Here is a 20,270-nt window from a genome sequence, read left to right as displayed (position 1 = left end):
TCTGGATATAATTTCTGCATTTTCAGATTAACTCAGAAAATCACATGATTGGATTAGATTCTTACCACAGAGGGTAGGACAACCATGTCATTCACAATTTGAGTACATTGCTGCTTAAATTTCTCAGTGGATCTGAGACTATCCTGACTACTTGAGACTATCCTGACTGTCCCTTGTGGACATATCCCACCCAGTCACTGTGATAGAATGTCCCCAGGGAACCCAAAGTATAGTTATTCTGTGACTTCTGATTCCTGGAGTAGCTCAATTTTAAGCAATAAACCCCTTCCCCAAATGGCTTCTTATATATATCTCAAATATGGCACATGCCACAGTGAATCTCTTCTCCAACTCTACCCTGTCATACAGAAGGACTTACTTTCAGTATAAAACTCCATGCTATTTTTACAACTTGAAATAACTATGGGAATTTTGGGGGCTAGTGCTGCTGATCTATTGTTTCTTCTCTAGGCTTACTTTGTGTTTGGTGATACAGGACCTCCTCCCTAGGAGCCATGGTTAGCATTTCAAACTGCCTCATTTTTTAAAATCTGGATTTTCTTCAGTTTCTTTGTAGTTTCTACCTTCCCTGTCATTTCTTTCTTGATTCCTGGAGCTCTACTTGTTTTTCTCTTTGCTAAGTTGTTGTTTGCTAAGATGTTTTGATTCCAGGTTCTGGAGAGGTTACATTTTGCTATCAGCCTTTACTCCACTTTCTTTTTTCTGGTACCAGGGATCGAACTCAGGACCTTGTGCTTGTGAGGCAGGTGCAGTGCCACTGAGCTAAATCCTCAGCCCCTACTCCACTATTTTTTATCTTCCAAGTCTATGAATTTCTAAGAAAGGGGGCCATTTAGACCTACACTGTTTGCATTCAAGTGATAGAACAAATAATATTTTTGGATAGAAATAAATACTGATTTTAAAATGTACTCTTAAACTATTATAGTTCTCTAATCTAAAATGCATATGTGTTCTATCATTTTAACATATCTAAAATCAAGAATCTCTTGCAAAAGATATTTTATGTTCTTCTTTTTTGTCTTCCCTATAGTTATTAAATTGATGCTATATGTACTACTAATAGTATATTAAGATTGAATAATAATGTGAACTCAATGGACTATGAGATGGTCAGTTTTCAATTTCATGAGAGATATTTAATTAAAATGAATAATTGAGTAGCTATTCTTATGGATTTTCAAATTAATGGAATTTCACTAGCCTTTCTTATTTTCCAAGATTTTTGTAAACTGTAGAATTCTGGTTGCATAATCACGTGTCTGTATTCTACATATATACTGAATTTTATTAAAAGGTGTTAAAATCCACACACTGAAAGATTTATTGTTGGTCTTATTTAACAATTGTTCATTGGTAACAGGGCCTTTGCTTTAACTTTTAGTACAATTCCTGGCACACAGCAGGCATTGAGTATTTGGTGGAATGATTAACTACAACAATCAGCGCTTCAAAGAGGATAATGTATCTTTTTTTTTGGTACTGGGGATCAAACTCCAGTCCTTGCGCCTGTGGGGCAGGTGGTGGAACCACTGAGCTAAATCCCCGGCCCAAGGAGGATAATGTATCTAAAAGTAAACTTGATTTTTTTTTTGCAAATAATTAACTACATATAATATTAATTCATCTTATTAAATTCTATGAATATAATTAGTAATGAAATAAAAATGATAGGTAGTGATTTCAGGTGATCAGGTTAAATAAGAAGTTATTAGATATCTTGAATATTTTCATGTAACATGAATTTGTGAAACCGCTGGTGTTTGCTAAAAGTTTAGGGAGATGTAGATAAATATTTAATACAAAATTAGTTTTAATTTACTTCAATACATGTAGGCAAGTGTGAGAGTGTGTTTTGTAAATAAAGTAGTTTGCAAGAATAAAACTTCCCCTAGTTTTTAAAAATGGACTTTATTTTTAGAGCAATTTTAAGTTCACATCAAAGTTAAGCAGAAGGTACAGATTCTCCCTTGCTTTCACTTGCATTATGTCTTCCATTATCAATACCTCCCATCACACTGGCAATTTTTTATATTCAGTAAACCTATATTGACACATCATCACTCCAAATCCAGTTTACACGAAATAGGGTTCATTCTTGTATATTCTATGGGATTAGAAAAACTTATTACATGCATCCATCATTATAGTATTATGCAGAGTAGTTTCACTATTCTAAAACTTCTCCTTGTTTTGCTTATTCATCTTTCCCTCTCCATTAACTTTTGGTAACCACTGATCTTTTTTACTGTTTCCATAGTTTTGCCTTTCACAAAATGTCATATAGTTGGAGTCATGCAGTATGTAACTTTTTCAGACCAGTTTATTAAAGTCAGTAATACGTATTCAAGTTTCCTCCATGTGCTTGCATGGATTGTTGGCCCATTTATTTTTAGTGTTGAATAGTATGCTCTTGTCTGGATGTAGTATAGTGTATATACCCACTTATCTACTGGAGAATATCTTGGTTATTGCAAACTTTTTTTGGTGTTTGTGAATAAAGATGATATGAACATCTATGCACAGGTTTTCGTGTGGACATAAAATTTCAAGTTCTTTGGGTAGCTACCAAGTAGTACAATTGCTGAATCATATCATAAGGATATGCTTCATTTTCTAAGGTACTGCAAAATTCCTCTTTAAAGTGGCTGTGTAGTTTGCACTCCCTTCAGCAATGAACAGGAAGTCTTGTTGCTCTATATCATTTCTGGCATTTGGTATTGTGAGTGTTCTGGATTTTGGCCATTCTAATAGGTAAGTAGTGGTAACTTGCTGTTTTACTTTTCAGGCAGGACTTCCAGTACAATAATGAAAAGCGACATTGAGAGGAGACATCCTTCCCTTGCCTTCCAGAAACGTCCTACCACTTCACCTTCTGTACGGGACTTCCCATCTCACTTGGGCTCGATACAGACCTCAACTCCTCCCATGCTACTGGCAGCTCAGGCACCCGTGTCAGCTTGTGTATGTGCAAAAAGTGAAAATGCATCTCCTGCAAGAAGAGATGATAATCGTGCCCCATGGGCTGTGCCAAGTGTGCCCAGGTCTGTTCCTGCAAAGAAGCATCAGACAAGAGAGCTACTGCACCTGATGTGGGAAGAGCCCTGCTCCCACATGTACATAGAGTGACCTGTATAAGCCTGACTTTTTTCATAAACACCTGATCCTTTGGCTAGTCCTTTGTCTATGAAATAGGTAAATGATAATAAATTATTTCAGAGTAAAATATTTATAAGCAAAATTAATTTCTGTGTTGAACCTGCTGAAATGGATACATTTTCATCTTGTTATGTGCCTGGTATTTTCTAGGCACTTTAGTTATATTAAATTTCTCAACCTTCAAAATGAACTCATGGCCCTCAATTTATAGTTGAGGAAATTGAAGCACAATAAGTTAACTTGTCTAATGGCTAAAACTAGTAAATGGTAGAGGGATGATTACACCCAGGCAGACTACATTCTTACTCACTTCTCAATCTGAATACAGAGGTGGCAGTGTGAAAGTCTTGAACATCATGGGCTTCTAACAGGAGATTGGACACGAAAATAATTCTCTGAAATAAGCCTAATGTAGCTGAAATCTTTTTAAATTTTTCGAGCAACACTGCAACCATTGCAAAGGTTTAGGATTTTTGTCACATTGAAAGAGGTGCTACAGAAAACTGACAATGTACTCTGGTTTTACTTTACCATATTGTACCTTACAAATATCTCTCCATTGATGTGTTATAAATAAGCTCAGTAAAACTTGTAAGACATAATAAAACATGTATTTTTCCCAATTTTATCACTGTCATATTTAAGTGGGTAATTGTTTTATCATGTTTATCAGGAGCTTTCCAGAGCTGCCGGCTATCACCCACACAGTACAGTGATTGGATTTGTTTGATGACCCTCTACCTGGGACATCTCTCAATTGACACACAAATTCCAGACTCAGCATTCCTCCTTCTCCTAAAGAGAGGCTAGTCCTTGGAAGGCACTTTTCAGTCTGTGGACTTTCTGTAATTCATTTGCCTAGAGTATACTTTTCAATGGACATAGTTCACTCTTTGTTGATTAGGGTTGGAGAATATTTGCTATCTGCCTAGACTTTGCAAATTATCTGTGGTAAAGGATTATAGTGTAAACATCAGGCTAGTGGCCTTCAGTGGTAGATGAGCTGATATTATAGTTTTAAATGAACCCATTCTTTAATATGTTGAAATATTTCTTCAGAAGTTTTTGTGTATAAAAAACATAAAGCATGGTCATAGTTGATTTTGAAATTTAAGGTATTGAATATTTATATATATCAAAATTTTAAAGTAGCAGGGTTGAATGAAAGTGCATATTGCATACATCTCTGGCACTTATTATTGCCTTTTTTGTATCACAGATTTTTGACATCATTGCTTTTAATTTATAAAATCTTTCCAAGGAGTTAATATGCTCATGTAGGTTTTTATGTGTTTCATTCAAAAAAAGAAAATAGTTTCTAATACAACACAAACTCCCTGGTAAGAATATTGAATTTACTCATTGTCTATATCAATTATAAGTATATCTCATTCTTTACGCAACATTATCTAGACTTAGGGTCAAGATGTATAGGTATGGTTACTATGATAGATATTATGTTATTAGATATGTAATTATGTCATTGGTTAGTGTGATATGATTAATCAATAATTGTTCATGAAGATAATCAAGTAGTATTACACAGAACCCAATAGGACTAAAGTAAGCAAAAATGGAAGCTTATTGTCTTCCTTAACAAGACAAATTTGGACTTCATTGTTTCATTTATGTATAATCAATAACTTGATCTCACCATAATTTTCAACATATTTAGTTCCATTAAGTACTATTTGTGATAGAGAGATACCATAACTAAGAATGTAAGGTCTCCGCCGTCTTCAAGGTTCATATAAATTGCTTACAAGACTACCATGTACATTCTAATTTGACTACTAACTAGCAGCATCACAATGCTTGTGTATGAGTTTTCTTTCCTAGGCCTACACTATGCACATTCCTGGCTACCTCTTACCTCACAGAGGTTCCTGTTCATTGGCTTTCTCTGGCTTCTCCCCTACCCAGACTTCTAAATATTAGAGTATCAAGGATTCTACCCTTACCATTCAAATATTCCTATCTATACTCTTTCTGGTGATCTGATGATCTTATTTAAAATTATGGCTTTAAACTATCTATGTACTTTTTCCAAATTTTTATCCACAGACAAATTTTCCTGAGTTCTACATTTCTGTATTGAGCAACATGACATTTCAATCAGGATGTCTAGCATAACAAGGTCACATGGAACTATTGTTTCTTTTAATTCTAATATATATACTCTCACCTACTCTTTTCCATCTGCTGTGCCTGCAGCATTCTCTCAGTGATTTAATTCAAAACCTGAGTCATAACTGAGTTTATTTTTTCCCCTGGCACTTCACATCTCATTTGTTAGTAATTGCTGGCAGCTCCAGTCCCCAAACACTTTCAGAATCTGACCACTGCTCACCATTTCCCTTGTTATAATCCTGATCTAGACGTTTAGCATCTCTTGTCTGGACTACAGCCTGACCTCTGCCCTTGCCCACTGTGGCCCATCACATTCTGATAGTCTTTCTAAAACTTAAATAGATCTCGTCATGCTGTTTCTTAAGAAATGGCCCGTAACTTTTCAGAACAACCAGACTGAGTTCTACCTCCTTACTGAGCCTGAAGACCCAAGCTTCTGCCTCACTCTGGACCTCACCCCTTGCTCTCCCTTGTTCACTTGACATAAGCCACTCTGGTTTTCTGTTCATCCTCTCATAGAGCCCTTTTGCTTACTGTGTCTCCAGCCCCAGCTTCACTCTGCTTGTCATCACTGGGATCTCAACGCGAGTGTCACTTCCTGAGACAGCCCTTTCCTACCATAGACTTTCAGGGAGCATACTCACAGCAATTGATTTTATTAACCTCATCTAAATACATGAAACTACTTATTTATTTTCTATTTTCCCACTGGAACATAAGCTCCTTTAGGTCAAGGAATGTATAAGTTTTATAGAGTAGTGAATCTCTAGCACCTGGAACAGAGGCTGGCACATAATAGGTTACCAAAGAATATTTGTTGATTGTTTATCTAACTGGTCTTTATATTCTTATCTGTAAAACAAAGGGAATGGGACCAACTATCTCTAAGGGCTTTTCCAATATAAAAATTCTGCTCTATTCTCTTAAAACTGAATTGATTTAAATAATGAAGACAGTAAAATATCAAGGTGGTACTCATTTTAGAAGATCTAGATTAAGTCACATCTCTGACCCAGCGACTTTTCTTCCATCCTGAGTGGACAACCTACAGTACAATAGGGCAGTGTATGGCTAGGCACATGCTGTTTCACCCTGCTACTTAGGTGCTCTTGCATGTACATCTGTAATTGCAATTTTGTTTGAATGATTCTGAAGTAAAACCCTATACTGATTATAGCTTGCTTTTGTCCATAGTAATAATGATGATGTTAGTTAAAATTCATCCTGTCATTATATGCCAGAAACTGTTTGTAACTGACATGCATTAACTAATTTAGACCTCGTAACTGCTACATGAAGTAATATTATCCAAATGATCAGGAAAGGAAATGAAGGCACAGAATATTGAAGTGCCTTTCCCAGTGCCCCTGAGCCAGCTAGCAGTGGAGCTGGCATTTAAACTTGGGACATCTATCCTTAAGTTTGTGATCTCAATCAGTACAGGACAATATTGCATGAAGTATCTAGAACAGACACTGGAAATATAATAAGACACTAGACAGTCATTAACTGAACTCAGTGAATAAATATGAAAGAAATAAAAATGTGCAGCAGTAGCTCTTTGGGGTGGCTGTATAGCTTACTAAGAAAACCTCTAGATAATTATTACTAAAATAATATTCATTCCCCTGAGTACTTGTTTTTTCTGGCTTCTGCCTTCACCTGGCTTGCATTTGTATTTGTCATTCCAGTACACTCTGCTTCTGCTTAATCCAGCAGTTTTGTATCTGAGCAACCATCTGTCTTCAAACAAATTCTACAGAAGTTTCATACTTAGCTTGAAAGGTAATCACCAGTAAAAGTAAAATGAAAACAAAATTAAAAACTAATCTTCTGCCGTAAAACAAGGTAGGGTAGGTTAGAAAGATTTTGTTTTTAGTACTCTTTTGATATGTCTTCTAGCACTGGCAAAGTGTTAATTGAAAAATATTAGTAAAAATATGAAATAAGCCATTGCATGATCATTTTTACTTTATTCCCCCCCCATTAAGTTTATTGGTACATTTTAGTTATAAAATAAATTTACATACATCATTGGGATCTTGTACCGTTGCATGAGTATCTTGGTTCTTATTTTTTTCCCTTACCCTGCCCTCCCTTCAACCCCTCCACCCTTCCCTATATGCAAAGATTTTGTTTCCATTTTTTTCCTTTTCTCTTATTTTTTCTTTTCCCTTCTTTCCTTTCCCCTACCTCTCCCACTTCCCCTGCTCCTTTAGACCTTTACTTCCTATTACACAAAATCAATTATACATCTTTAACATTACAATATCAAGATCTAGGAGACATTACCACAGATTTTACAGAATTTAAAAGGATATAGAAAGCATAGTTCAAAAATCTGTTTTGAAATAAATTTGACAACTTCTAAGGAGTACCTTGGAAGACAAATTAATGAAACTAACTCTGGAGGAAATACAAAATTTGAATAGCACCTATTAAAGAAAGTATATTCCTAGCTTGAAAACCTACCTATATTTAAACAACAGGATCATATACATTTTAATGGATAAATTATATCAAACATTTAAAGCAGACAAAAAAAAGGAACACTTCTCCCTTCATTTTAGGAAATCAACATTGTGCTAATCCTAAAACCGGATAAAGATAATAGAAGAAAAAAGTATGAACATAGATAGAAATTTGTTCAACAAAACAAATTATTAGAAGTCAGATCTGGCAGTATGTAGAAAGTGGTTTTATTATAGGGATGGCAGTGTTGGTTCAGCATTGGAAGATCCACCCCCAAAAGTCATTATTTCAACAGAGAAAATGAAAAAGCCATATGATCCTGACACTAGTTGGAGAAAAAGTATTGCACTAAATTCCACAGCTGTTCATGGTTAAAGCTATTAGGAGACTAGAAGTGGAACAGAAACTTCTCAACAGATTAAAGACATGTACTCCATACTTCCAGCAAGAAAGCCTTGCATGAATGGAGAAGATACAATGCTTTCTCCTTAAGGTGGGGAACAAGAGCAGATATGCTTACTCTTCATCTGTCCATTAAACTTTGAAACCTAGGCCCAAACCAAAGTAGTCTGGCAATAAAATGACACAATTAGCATAGGATTGGCAAGGTAGAAGCAAAATCTTTATATGTAGATGAAATGATCATCTACAGAGAAAATTCTAAGAAATCTCTAGGAGCCCCTAGAACTTGTATTTGAATTTAGCAGGATTAGAAAACATAAGGAATATATAAAAATTCAGGTCTGTGTATACTTGCTATAAATGAAGAATTGGATAGTGAAATTTAAAAGTTATGTAGGAGTACAAAGGACCTAGAAAAGTTAAAAAAAAAAAGGAAGAACAGTGTTGGAAGACATTTAGTACCTAATTTTAAGACTTCCTCTAAAGCTACAGTAATCAAGGCAGTGTTGGTGTAAGGAAAGACATATAGATCATTGGAATAAAACAGAGAATCTAGAAATAGAAACACACATATATGGTCCACTGAGTTTTGAAAGATTATTTAACATTAACATTTTATAGAATATGAACTCAATTCAAGAGCTGAGGAAACAATAGTGTTTTCAGCAAATGGCACTAGAACACCTGGTATCCATATATAAAAAATTAACCTCAATCCTTTATTTCCATACATGAAAATAACTTGAAGGGATCTATGAACCTAAATAAGAAAGCCTAAATCTATAAAACTTTAAGAAGAAATTATAAGGGAAAATGTTCATGAATTTTGGGTAGGCAAGAACTTCCTAGGATACAAAAAGCATGATGTATAAAAAAACATTGATAAATGAGATTCCATCAAAATTTAGAACTTTAAATGACATCATTAAAATGAAAAGTAGTCCTTAAACAGACCATATTTACAATGCATATAACCTATGACCAGAATATGTAAAGAACTCTTACAGCTCATTAATAGACAACCCAATTAAAAAGTAGACATAAAAAGATGATAAATAGCTGGTACAGCACAAGGAAAGGTGTGCAATACTAGAACCAGAAAAATACTAATCATGAACAATAACAAGATTGAATTATATACTCATTAGGAAGATGAAGCTAAAAGTTTTAAAAGCTTTGTCATGACTTTTTCTTTTTGTTGGATTGTCTCCCTTTGTGTTTAATTTGTCAAGCCCAATGGATTCATTCTGCTGGGCTTTCTGTGGTTGTGATCCTCATTGTCTTTTCCTAGGATATTGTCTAAAACTTTTTGGAGTGCTGGTTTTGTGTTCATGAAGTTCCTGAGGTGCTCTTTATCATGAAACTATCTTATTTCTCCATTAATTCTGAAAGATAGTTTTGCAGGGTACATCAATCTGGGTTGGAGGCTGTTTTCCTTTAGGGCTTGTAATACATCACTCGAAGCTCTTCTTGCCTTGAGGGTTTGCAATGAGAAGTCTACTGTGATTCTGATGGGCTTTCCTTTGTATGTGATTTGTTTCTTTTCTCTCACTGCTTGTAGAACTTTGTTCTTCTGTTGGGTTTCTGGAATCCTATTATATGCCTATGTGTAGATTTTTTTTTGATCAAGGCTAGTTGGAGTCCTATATGCCTCACTTATCTGTATGTCAAGTTCTTTTCCCCTGCTTGGGAAGTTTTCTGCCAACACTTCCGTGAACAGCTTTTTTATGTCATCTGCACTCTCTCCTGTTTCTTCATTGACTCCAATCAGTCTTATGTTATTCTTCTTCACATTGTCTAGCAGCTGCTGGATTGATTTCTCATGGTCCCTTACAATTTTAAAGCAATTTTCCTTTTCCTGGTCACTAATTGCAATCTTATCTTCTATATCTGAAATTCTGTCCTCACATTGGTTCATTCTGTTGGGTAGACTTTCGATGGAGTTTTTAATATCTTGGAAATCTGTTTGTATCTGTTTTATGGATTCCATTTGTTTCCTATGTTAGGATTCCATCATGTTACTCAGATCCTCTATTTTTTTAATCTGTGTCCTCTGTAGATTTATTAATCATGTCTTACACTATGGGCACAATCTTCACTGTTATCTGAGAAATTATTTCTGATTTCATTTTTTCCAGATCCTCTTTTGTTGCCAGTTCAGGGAGTCCAGGTGGTTGAGTATCAGATTGTTCCATCTCATTTCCCTTTGGGGTTGCTGTAGGTGATCTGGAAGTCTGTTTTTGAGGCCTATTTACGAGTCTTCTCATTTCCACAGGCTGGGGGGTGTGCTTCTGGTGCCTTTGCAGCTCACCTTCTCTGACCTAGGAGCATGGGATGGTGGCGGGGGAGCCTCTTCCTGGGCGCTGGGATTGGCTCACCTTTTTTGTCCTAGGAGTGTGGAATGGCGGCAGGGGAGCCTCCTTCCTGGTGCTGGGACTGGCTCACTTTCTCTGCCCTAGGAGCATGGAATGGCGGTGGGGTAGCCTCCTTCCTGGTGCTGGGACTAGCTCACTTTCTCTACCTTAGGAGCATGGAATGGTGATGGAGGAGCCTCCTTCCTGGTGCTGGGACTGGCTCACTTTCTCTCTGCATGATGGTTTTTAAAATAGCAAAGAAATGTGAAATAGTGGATTCCAACTTGGATCTATTGTGAAACTCTCTGAAATTTTAAATAGTTATGGATACTTTTTATAAATTTAATTAAATTTATTTTTAACTGATACACAAAACTGATACATAAAAATTATATTTAAGTGGAGGGCCATTTGATACATGTATACATTGTGTAATGTTTATATCAGATTAAACATATCTCTCTCCTCAAACATTTACATTTCTCTGTGGCAAAAACTTTTAAAACCTTTGTTCTTGCTTTAAAGTGTACAGTGTGTGTTTGTTATCTACAGTCTCTCTATTGTGCAATGGCACACCAGCATTTCTTGGTCGTGTCTAGCTGTAACTCAGTACCCACCGATTAATATTTCCCTATCCCTCCCTTCTACCTACTCTCCCTGTCTCCTAGGAATGACCGTTTAACTCTCAGTTTTCATGATCAACTGCTTTAGACTCCACATAAGAGTGAGATTGTGCAGTACTTGTCTGTGCCTGCTTTTTTTCACTTAACATAAAGATCTCCAGTTCCATCCAGCTTGTCTCAAAAGACAAGATTTCATTCTTTTTTTAATGGTTGAACAATATTTCATTTGAGTCACAGATACGATCTTGTCTCATTCCCAAAGTGGTTGCCAGTGTCCTTTCTTCTTTAGCTCTGCTGCTTCCTCTACCAACTATTTGTCTTACTGCTATAGTCACTGGGATTGTTACAGGAAAGTATAAACCAAGGCCTCTATGGCCCTTAGAGAAGAACAAAGAATAAAGTACAAGACAAAAATGGTGCAATTTCATGCCAGAGCAAACACATCTTCCTCCTCCAAATTGTCCATGGCCAGTAACAGTAGAGGTAGCTTTGCTAGTGCCATAGTTTTTAGGGACTGTAAGAGAGAGACTATCCTAATTTATTTCTTTGTAGTGTGAGGAAATCTAATCCAGGCCAATCTTCTGACTCAAGACTGCCTGAGTTTGTAATTTCTGCTTTGTTGCTCTTAACATTACTTAATCTTAGTTGTTTTACCTTAACCTTAGTCTCCTCAATTGTGAAGTGAGACTGAGTTGCCCTGAAATAAGGTTTGCAGAGCAGCAAACATGCTAATGCAGGGGCCAAGGCAGGCACATTGTAGGTATTTTATAAATTTTTGCTAAATGAACAGATAGTGCCTGTTGTCCTCTTTCTCAATACACACTTAGTGTTTCAGTACAGTTAGTATATTTCTAATCAAATGTAAATACACTTGAGATTTTAGTATTTGAAACTGTATCATAAATAAATGCTATACTTCTATTATTATTATTTGCAATTATCATGGACAATAAACTCATGGACTTTTATTAAACTTTCATGGATATCAAGAAGTTGATGGGCACCTTGTGGATGAAGACTGTTTACACATTCATCCACTCAAAAATATTTAAGGAGAATTTCCAATGTGTAAGGAATGCATATGATTACTTATGTGAATTTAAAATTTGTTAGAGATGAACATGTAACCACTTTTCTTTCTTCGTAATACAATCCGTTCGAAAAAATTTTACTTATTTTCTTTAATTCACAGGGTAAATGTCTATTCACTATGTATATGACACTGAACTGATATTATATGAGGAATACAATGAATAGGACAAATAGTCTTATCAAATAATTACAAATTAATAAAACCATATAAATTTAAGATATATAGAATGAAAACCAAGAGAGATTATCAGAATAAAGAATACTTCAATGCTGAAGGAGAGAAAAACCAAAGATGTGCTCTGAGAAAATGAGGGGATTAAGAGAGACACAGAGCAGGGGGAGGACAGCCCAACAAGCAGAGAATTTGTTCAGAAATGAATGTAGCATGCTGGAAAGAAGGGAATGAATGCATAATATTCCATACATCTCACTGTGTTAGATATTTTATACTTTGTTGATTTGCAAAGAATGTTACAACAACCATGGTTGAGACAATGGATAAATTTATATGTGAAAGAGAAATAAAAGATTATACAGAGACTGTTCCTTCATTTTTTCCCACTCATCTACTTATCTACGCAAAAATATTGTTGAACACATTCTGTGCCAGTCTTGTGTCAGCCAGTAGGGATATTGCCATGATGGACCCAGACAGAGCTTCTTCTTTCAGGAACATTATAAAATAGTGGAATCAGAGTGCAGACCACTTGAATGCCAAGGTAAGAAACTTGGTATTTATGTAAAATATTAATGGAGAGCCATTAAAGTCTATTAAGGAGAGGAAAGTTTTAGGATTAATCAGAGTAGAGAGACTAGAAGTATGAACATCTTTTAAAAGTTCGTTGTAATAATTCAGGAATGATTTTGTGAGAATTTGAGTCAGAGTGGTGTCAATGTACTGGAAGATAAAGATAAACATGAGGATGGATTAAAACTTCTCAACTAAGGAAAACTAAATGCTAGGTCAAAACTTTTCAGGGACAGATTGGATACTGGAGGCTAAGGGAAGAAGATAATAAAGTTATTCCAAAGTTATTAAGATGGGTAACCTGGAGAATTATAGCATTACAAGTCAAATGAGTAAATTCAAAGAAAATGAGGTAAAGGTCATGGGGGACAATGACCCATGAGGAGGTTTTGAATGTAATGATGCACTGAACTGATATCAAATGAGATTCTTGAGAAGGAAGGGAGCTCCCAAACTTTTTGACAGTGACTTTAGGAAGAAACAGATTTTACATGGTAAATGAATATAGACATTTAGCACACATTTCACAGAATGGTACTTATCCTCCTACATGTAATGTATTTTAATCAATTACAGTCCATTAATTTTATTTCACTAACAACTGCTGTTACTGCACCCTAAATTTATTGAATTACCCTGTTTGAAAATTGTTCCAAAGATAGTAAGAAATCAGGATCATATTGTAATATTCTTTGAGAGATTTTGACATTCAGGATCTTGTTATTGAAGAAAAGTCAAAGTTAATAGAGATTTTGGAGTTGTGCCATATGGCATTAGAAAATAAGCTTCAGTTTATAGGGAATAGAAGAGCAGTTTCCAACACGTGAATAAGTTAAACTTTTTCCTAGTGGGTGGATAACAAAGAACATTAGAATGAAATCCAATCACTTACTCTATCACATACCACATACGTTTTGAATTAAAATGAAGGGTATCTATGTTAATGTCTGACTACACCTGATCTTTCCCATTGAGTAAAGAAATATCACCAATATGTTCCCCTTTCTATTCTTGTGGACACATTTCATATTTGCTGTTTCCTAGACTTATTCACAATTTTAAGTCTTAGTGACAATGAGCCAAAGAATAACCTCTGAAAAGTGCACTTAGGCTATTGTAGCTTTTTGTCTAATTTGGCTCATTAAGAAGCAATTGCATGTGTCTGGTAAGTGGCCATGAGCAAGTTACTGTACAATAAATGACCTGCTCCCCAGGGTGGCTGATGCTGAGGAAAGATCTTCATATTTGAGTTTTCCAATATCCCCTCTGGTTATTAATTTAAATGGAATAGAAAAAATAAGGGGGAATTAATATTAAATTGAGAATTTGGATGAAGAAGGCAAAGAAGTGCCAGCCCTGAGCACATTTTATAACTATTGGCCAATATATGGGACAAAGCCTGGGACTACTGGGCCAATGGGGTACATCACTGGGTTTTTGAAAGAGACTGAAAAGTATGCCTGATTGCTAGAATGTCTGGAGTCTCTTCCTTTGGTCTTACAATGGGTGTAAGACAGCTTCTGCTGACCTGTTGACTTTCATGTTTTAATCATATTCATACATTACACCCTGATGAGAAAAGAAAAATGTGAGAAGAGGTGATATCAAGTTGCTTAGACCCATTGACCATATGGGTGCTGTTGTTTCTTCATCAATCAAATTAAACTGATGGTCAATGGAAGTTCTGAGTGGCTCCTTGATGCAAAGCATGTGCTAGATCAGTTGTTAGATATAACGAGCAAGAGACAGGGTTCATGCTTTCAAGAAACTTACTATGTTGGGACACAACTGTAGCATTTCAACTGTATGGAAATATCAAAGTAGCAAATTCCATGATCCAAAAAAAGAAAGAGAAAAAAAAGTTTTTGAACAGCAGAATATACATTCCAAAGTTCAAATGCCAAAGTTCAGGCCCCAACAGCTGTTTACAAGGGACAGTTAACCTTCTGTCCTAGTGAGATGGGACTTTTGGGGTGAGACTGAAGAGCTTCAGGTTATTCTCTCCACTTTGTCACCTGACTGTGATTCCATGCACGAGGAATTCATGGACACAGCCCTTCTAAAATGCTTCTATTTCTAGGAAGGTCAAGGGTGGTTTGGAGGAGGACAGGTGTGCAGAGGGCAGGAAAATACATGAGCAAGGTCGTTATGAGGTCTAGTGAGGGGTAGGAGAGGAATATGCATGCCATGGATAGATGTATCTTACAGTTCAATTGAGTCCAAGACTATACATCTTTGCTCAGGACATTCTCTCACTCTTTAAGACTACTTCAATGTCTATTTCCCTCAAATATTCAACCCCAAACTCTTCTCTTATCCACTCCCAATTTACAGAGAAAACATTGGAGAAACTTCAGGTGGATATCCTCTATCTTTCTGATATTAATTGAGCTAATCTAATTATACCTACACCCATCTGATTCTCTTTTCTTTCAGCTTTGCTACTTGAGCTTTTCTTATCTTTTTTTGTACTTTTGATCTTACCCCTTCAACTTTTTCAAGAATTCAACTGCTTCTTCTCTCTTGCGTATTGAATATCTGCCTCTCAGTGTAGTTTTATTCATTGACTTCTAAATGCTCAGAAGCAGAACTTTTCATTGGCTGCCAATCCTCTTCAGCTTCCCCTTCACACTCAAAGTTCTTGGGAGAATTATCAATGCCAGTTTCTTATTCTTCACCTTCCACGTGCTTCTGTATCTGTTGTAGTCTGGCTTTTGGTCTCATCATTCTGCTAAAAGCAGCTCTTTTAAGAATATCAATAACACTCATGCAACAGATGGTTTTTCAATTCTTATCCACTATCATTATCAGTAATATTTGTGACTATTTATCTTTGTCCTTTAAAACATTTTCTTCCCTTGTGCTTCTTAGCATAACATTGTCTTGATTTTTCCCACTTGTCTAGGAAAGGACAAGAAGTCACATGGTGCCAGATTTAGTGAATAAAATGGAAAGAACACACTAATGTTTTTACAAGCCCACCTTTCTGTCAGATGCCACTTGGCAATGGTGTTAGCTGTATTTTTTACTGTACCTTGTGAAGACACTCATGAAGGAGTACTTCCAGAACTGCTTCAGAAAGAATGCTGGGATAAGTGTGTTTGAAGTAAGGAGGAGTTTTCTGAGAGAAATTAATGGCAACGTATCTTTTACTGTCAAAAAATTTAAAAAATTTAAACATTCACCATATTTTTGGCCACTCCCCTTCTGTGGAAACCTCATTCCTCATGTTCTAGCTCTGTTCTTGCCCCTCTAAACAGTTGCCTCTGGCCACTGTGCAGGCTTAGGTGTAAATGTATAATTGATATTGTCTGTCTACTCTAAGATACATTCATGTAAGCTCTCAGGCCTTAGAAGAGACTCAGGGCTATTTGGATAGAAAATTGCAGAGTCAGGCTGCCTAGATAATGACCTAGAGGAAGAAGAAGAGTGGGTTTGGTGAATACACACCCTTGCTTTTGTGAACCCTTTGCCTTCTGATGCAGAATATAGCTGGCAGAGACCAGAGAGAGTCTTCTAAAGCATTAGATTTTAGAGAAAGGGCTGTCTTGCTTAGGTCAAATGTCAGTACAACTATTAAATTTCTCTCTAATATTTCTACTTTTTTCCATTCTTACAGCACTAACACAATCCTGGATCCCATTCTCTGTTAGTAAGATTATTGCATTTGTCCCTGACTAGTCTTCACCTATACTCTTGGCCTCTCAAAACTCTTCCCCTGGAATGTAGCCAGAGCAATATTTCTGAAGCATAATCAGACTATGTCATTGAGCTTAACTCATTCAGCATTTTGATTGTTCTTGAATAAAAAACAAAATACTCATTATATTAAGAGAATGCACAAAGCCATCTCCTGCTCTTCTATCTTGTCCTTCACTGTGCTTCCCTCTAACTTTGGCCTCTCAGGCTCTTTTATGCCTCAAGCATTTGTATCCTCTATTCCTTCTACTGTAAGGGCTATTTTACCCCTCATTATTTGCAATCATTTAAAAATTCTCAGCAGGTATGGTGGTACATACCTCTAATCCCACCACTTGGGAGGCTGAGGCAGGAGGATTGCTGGGAGTTTAAGGCCAGCCTGGATGACATAGCAAGAGACTGTCTTAATAAATTGAAAAAAGTAAAGAAATAAATATCTTCAGCTCACACTTTGCATCCCCAGGAAAACCCTTTCAGATTTCTACATGCATGGCATGGTTAAGTGAATGCTGTTGAATCTGGAACTCTGTTTCATCTTTAAATATTCAGGGGGTGCTAATTTTACCAGTTATTTTAGACAAACTCCCCATGGAAAATGTGTAGCTTTTTACAAGTATATTATCTTGGGGGGGGTTGTAATAGTAAAATGAATATATCCACATACTTAACTTTACCTGCAAAGAGTCAAATAATTGCAAATTCTGCTTTTCTTTCCTTCCAATCAGTCTGTCATTCTTTTCATAAAGTTTCTATGGGAAGCTTCACTGTTTCCCACATTGAAGCCTAACTCTTTGATTTGGTCTGTTACTAAACATTTACAAATTACATATCCTCATATCCTCCTCCCTCGGTCATCTGTCTATTCATCCCAGTTCTCCAGATACAGTTCCTTCACTAGTGCAAATAAGCCCAGTGAATACAAATTTGAAATTTTAGTCTATTGAGTTTGCATAGTAGCGAAAGAGGCTAGAACCTACAACTCTTATTTATGTCTGAGACTGCCTTGGATTGAGAGCACCTCCTCTATAGTTTTTTATCATCTTAATCTTGGCTCATATTCTACATAGACAGTAACTTCTATTGCACAACAGTTATCTTCCAGTGTGTCTGTCTCCCCTGTGGGGCTGTCAGCCAGGAAACGTGTCTTATTAATCTTTTGTATCTTTAGAGTCTAGTAAATGCTTGGCATAGAGTGGACACTCAGTAAATTTTGAGTATAAATAAAAGGATAAATGGCACCTTTTTTTGAGACAGGATCCCACCATATAGTTCAGGCTGGCCTTGAACTCACTGTGTAGCCCAAGCTGATCTTGAACTCATGGCAATTCTCCTGCCTCAGCCTCCTGAGTGCTGCGATTACAGGAGTGGACCACCATGCCTCGCTTGCACTTCTTAAAATAAGTAGAAATGACCATTTGTACCTTGTGCCCTGTCAGCAGGAACATTGTTGTTCTTGAATAAATATTGTGTTTGTTGGTGCCAGAGCAATGTTTGTTTTTAGATACCATCATTCCTCATGTGCACTTTTGAATCAGCTTTTCCAATAACTTAAAAAAAGTTTGGACTAATCAGTACAGCCATTTGCCTCTGCCTTTAAGACATTAAACGCAGAATGACTAATTTATATCATTTTAATGCACGAAAGAATAAATATTGTAAATGTAAAAATTAAAATTGTATTGGTAGTGATATGCATTTCACTCACTTATTTAAGCTGTTGGTGTTAAGTGTACTGAATACATCACAGCTGCGAATCATGTTACTGAAATTCCTTCTTCATTCTGTTTGAATCCATACTTCTCTCACAACAAAGTAGTGTTGAGTGAACTGTTTTGCAAACAAAAGTCTCAAGTCCATAAAAATTATTCTAATAAAAGAATTTTACTCCTTTCAATGTCCATATAATGAGAAACTAATTTTAAACAATTCAATGTTTATATACACAATAATATTTCACAATCATTCATACTACATAGTTTAAGCTAGAGATGAACTTCTTATAAAAAGAGACAGCATAGGCCAATTATTTATTTGATATATTTCTTAAAAATTATAAGTTTTTCAGATCAAGTCATCAGTTTATCAAGGTAAGCCCATATATAGCTACTTGAAAAATTCATGAACATTCCAGAACTACAATTCCAAGTTTTAGTTGTATGGAAAACTGGTGAAAGTTTAGAAGATATCAAAGAGGAAAAAATAACCTTTTAGTGAGAACATTCTTTACTTGATTTCAACACAGGAATTTTAGCAACAGAACAAAATAGTTTGTTTTTGTAACTTTGAGCTTCTTTTGGGTAGTAAGTCTTGAATTGCATTTGGAAAAATACAGGATGTGAATAAACTCAACAGTGCAGTCATTTGTTTGATTTCCAGCTATAGCTATCATAATGAGTGGAGTTATGAGTATTAATTTCTATTCATATGTTTATATATTCTATTTTTATTAATTTATGAACTGGATACACATAGGTTATACACATTAGCTACATATTTCTCTCATTGGTAAAAGTTGATAAAAAGATACAGATTATTAATTAATATAGTTTATTAATAGAGTTTAGACAAGTTTAAATGAATTTTTCTTTTTTAAAAAAATATTAAACTAATCTACATAAAGGGTAATGCCCAAGAAGCAACTGTGCAGTTTAGGAATAAACACACTCTTGAGTTTGGATTGCGATGCCTGAAACTTATTTTGCAGTGGATAGTGTTCATGTGTTTACCTGGTGGAAACACCAAAGAAGAACATTGTGATAAATAGAGGGATAATTAGAATCCATAGGAGTCTTTTGCTTTATTTTTTTTTAGATAGATTCTCGCTATACAGTTCAGGCTGTCCTTGAACTCACTATGTAGCCAAGGCTGGCCTTGAACTTGCAGTGATCCTCCTGCCTCAGCCTCCCAAGTGTTGAGATTACAGGCATGTGCCACCATGCTGGCAATGCCTGAAATTTATATAGACTTTCCTACCAGTTGTAACTGTTCTCATTCTGTTAGACTATTGCATGCAAAACACAGAATATTCATGGGAGAAGGGCCCTTAAAGATAATTTTATCCGAATTGATTCATATGGAAATGTACACGGATCTGGTTGTCGAAGTTTGCAGCTGGGAACTGACATTGGACTGAGTTAAACCACAGGGTGAGTGAGAGATTTGAAAAAAATGTTTAAGAAATCTGAGTGGAGATAGACATAAGTTCCAGACGCCCAATCTAACATGAGGACAGGGCATGAAAAAGAGCCCTTTTCTAAAGGGAGCTTTGGGGAAAGGGGCTTCAGAGATGGGACAAGCCAAAGAAGAGTGTAGGCGGGTGGGTATTCACACACATTATCTGAACAATAGTGCTGCATTGAAAAGGATAGTTTAAATTGATACAAAACTGTGTAAAATATGCATTTCAAAATATATTTATATAGATACTGGTCATCTCTTAGTTAAAAAGCAATCATCAATCAGAAAAAGTAAAAAATTTAGGTTTGGGTAACGAAACAAAAGGGTATTTAGAAGTGTCACAGTGTAACCCTTGTGAAGTGGTATGTCACCCTAACTAGTATTTTTACTCAA

The 20,270-nt window shown here is 35.9% G+C and overlaps 1 long non-coding RNA gene across 6 annotated transcripts in view; it reads right to left on the bottom strand.

The window, feature by feature from the left end:
- LOC110347553 (uncharacterized) overlaps positions 1 to 18,096 on the bottom strand; it is an 86,828-nt gene extending 68,732 nt beyond the window's left edge. For 5 of the 6 annotated variants that reach the window (XR_015441653.1, XR_015441664.1, XR_015441654.1 and 2 more), the window contains exon 1: positions 17,940 to 18,096. This is a non-coding gene — a long non-coding RNA (uncharacterized LOC110347553). Of the gene's footprint in view, positions 1 to 15,485 lie in introns of all 6 variants that reach the window. The other variant, XR_002392255.2, reaches the window with a different exon arrangement.
- Positions 18,097 to 20,270: the final 2,174 nt, after the last annotated feature.

The sequence above is a fragment of the Heterocephalus glaber genome, unplaced genomic scaffold, assembly GCF_053883595.1.
Source record: "Heterocephalus glaber isolate CG9 unplaced genomic scaffold, H.glaber_assembly_v1.0 deba00000281, whole genome shotgun sequence".
Taxonomy (NCBI): Eukaryota; Metazoa; Chordata; class Mammalia; order Rodentia; family Bathyergidae; genus Heterocephalus; species Heterocephalus glaber.
This window is presented reverse-complemented; position numbering and strand designations above follow the sequence as displayed.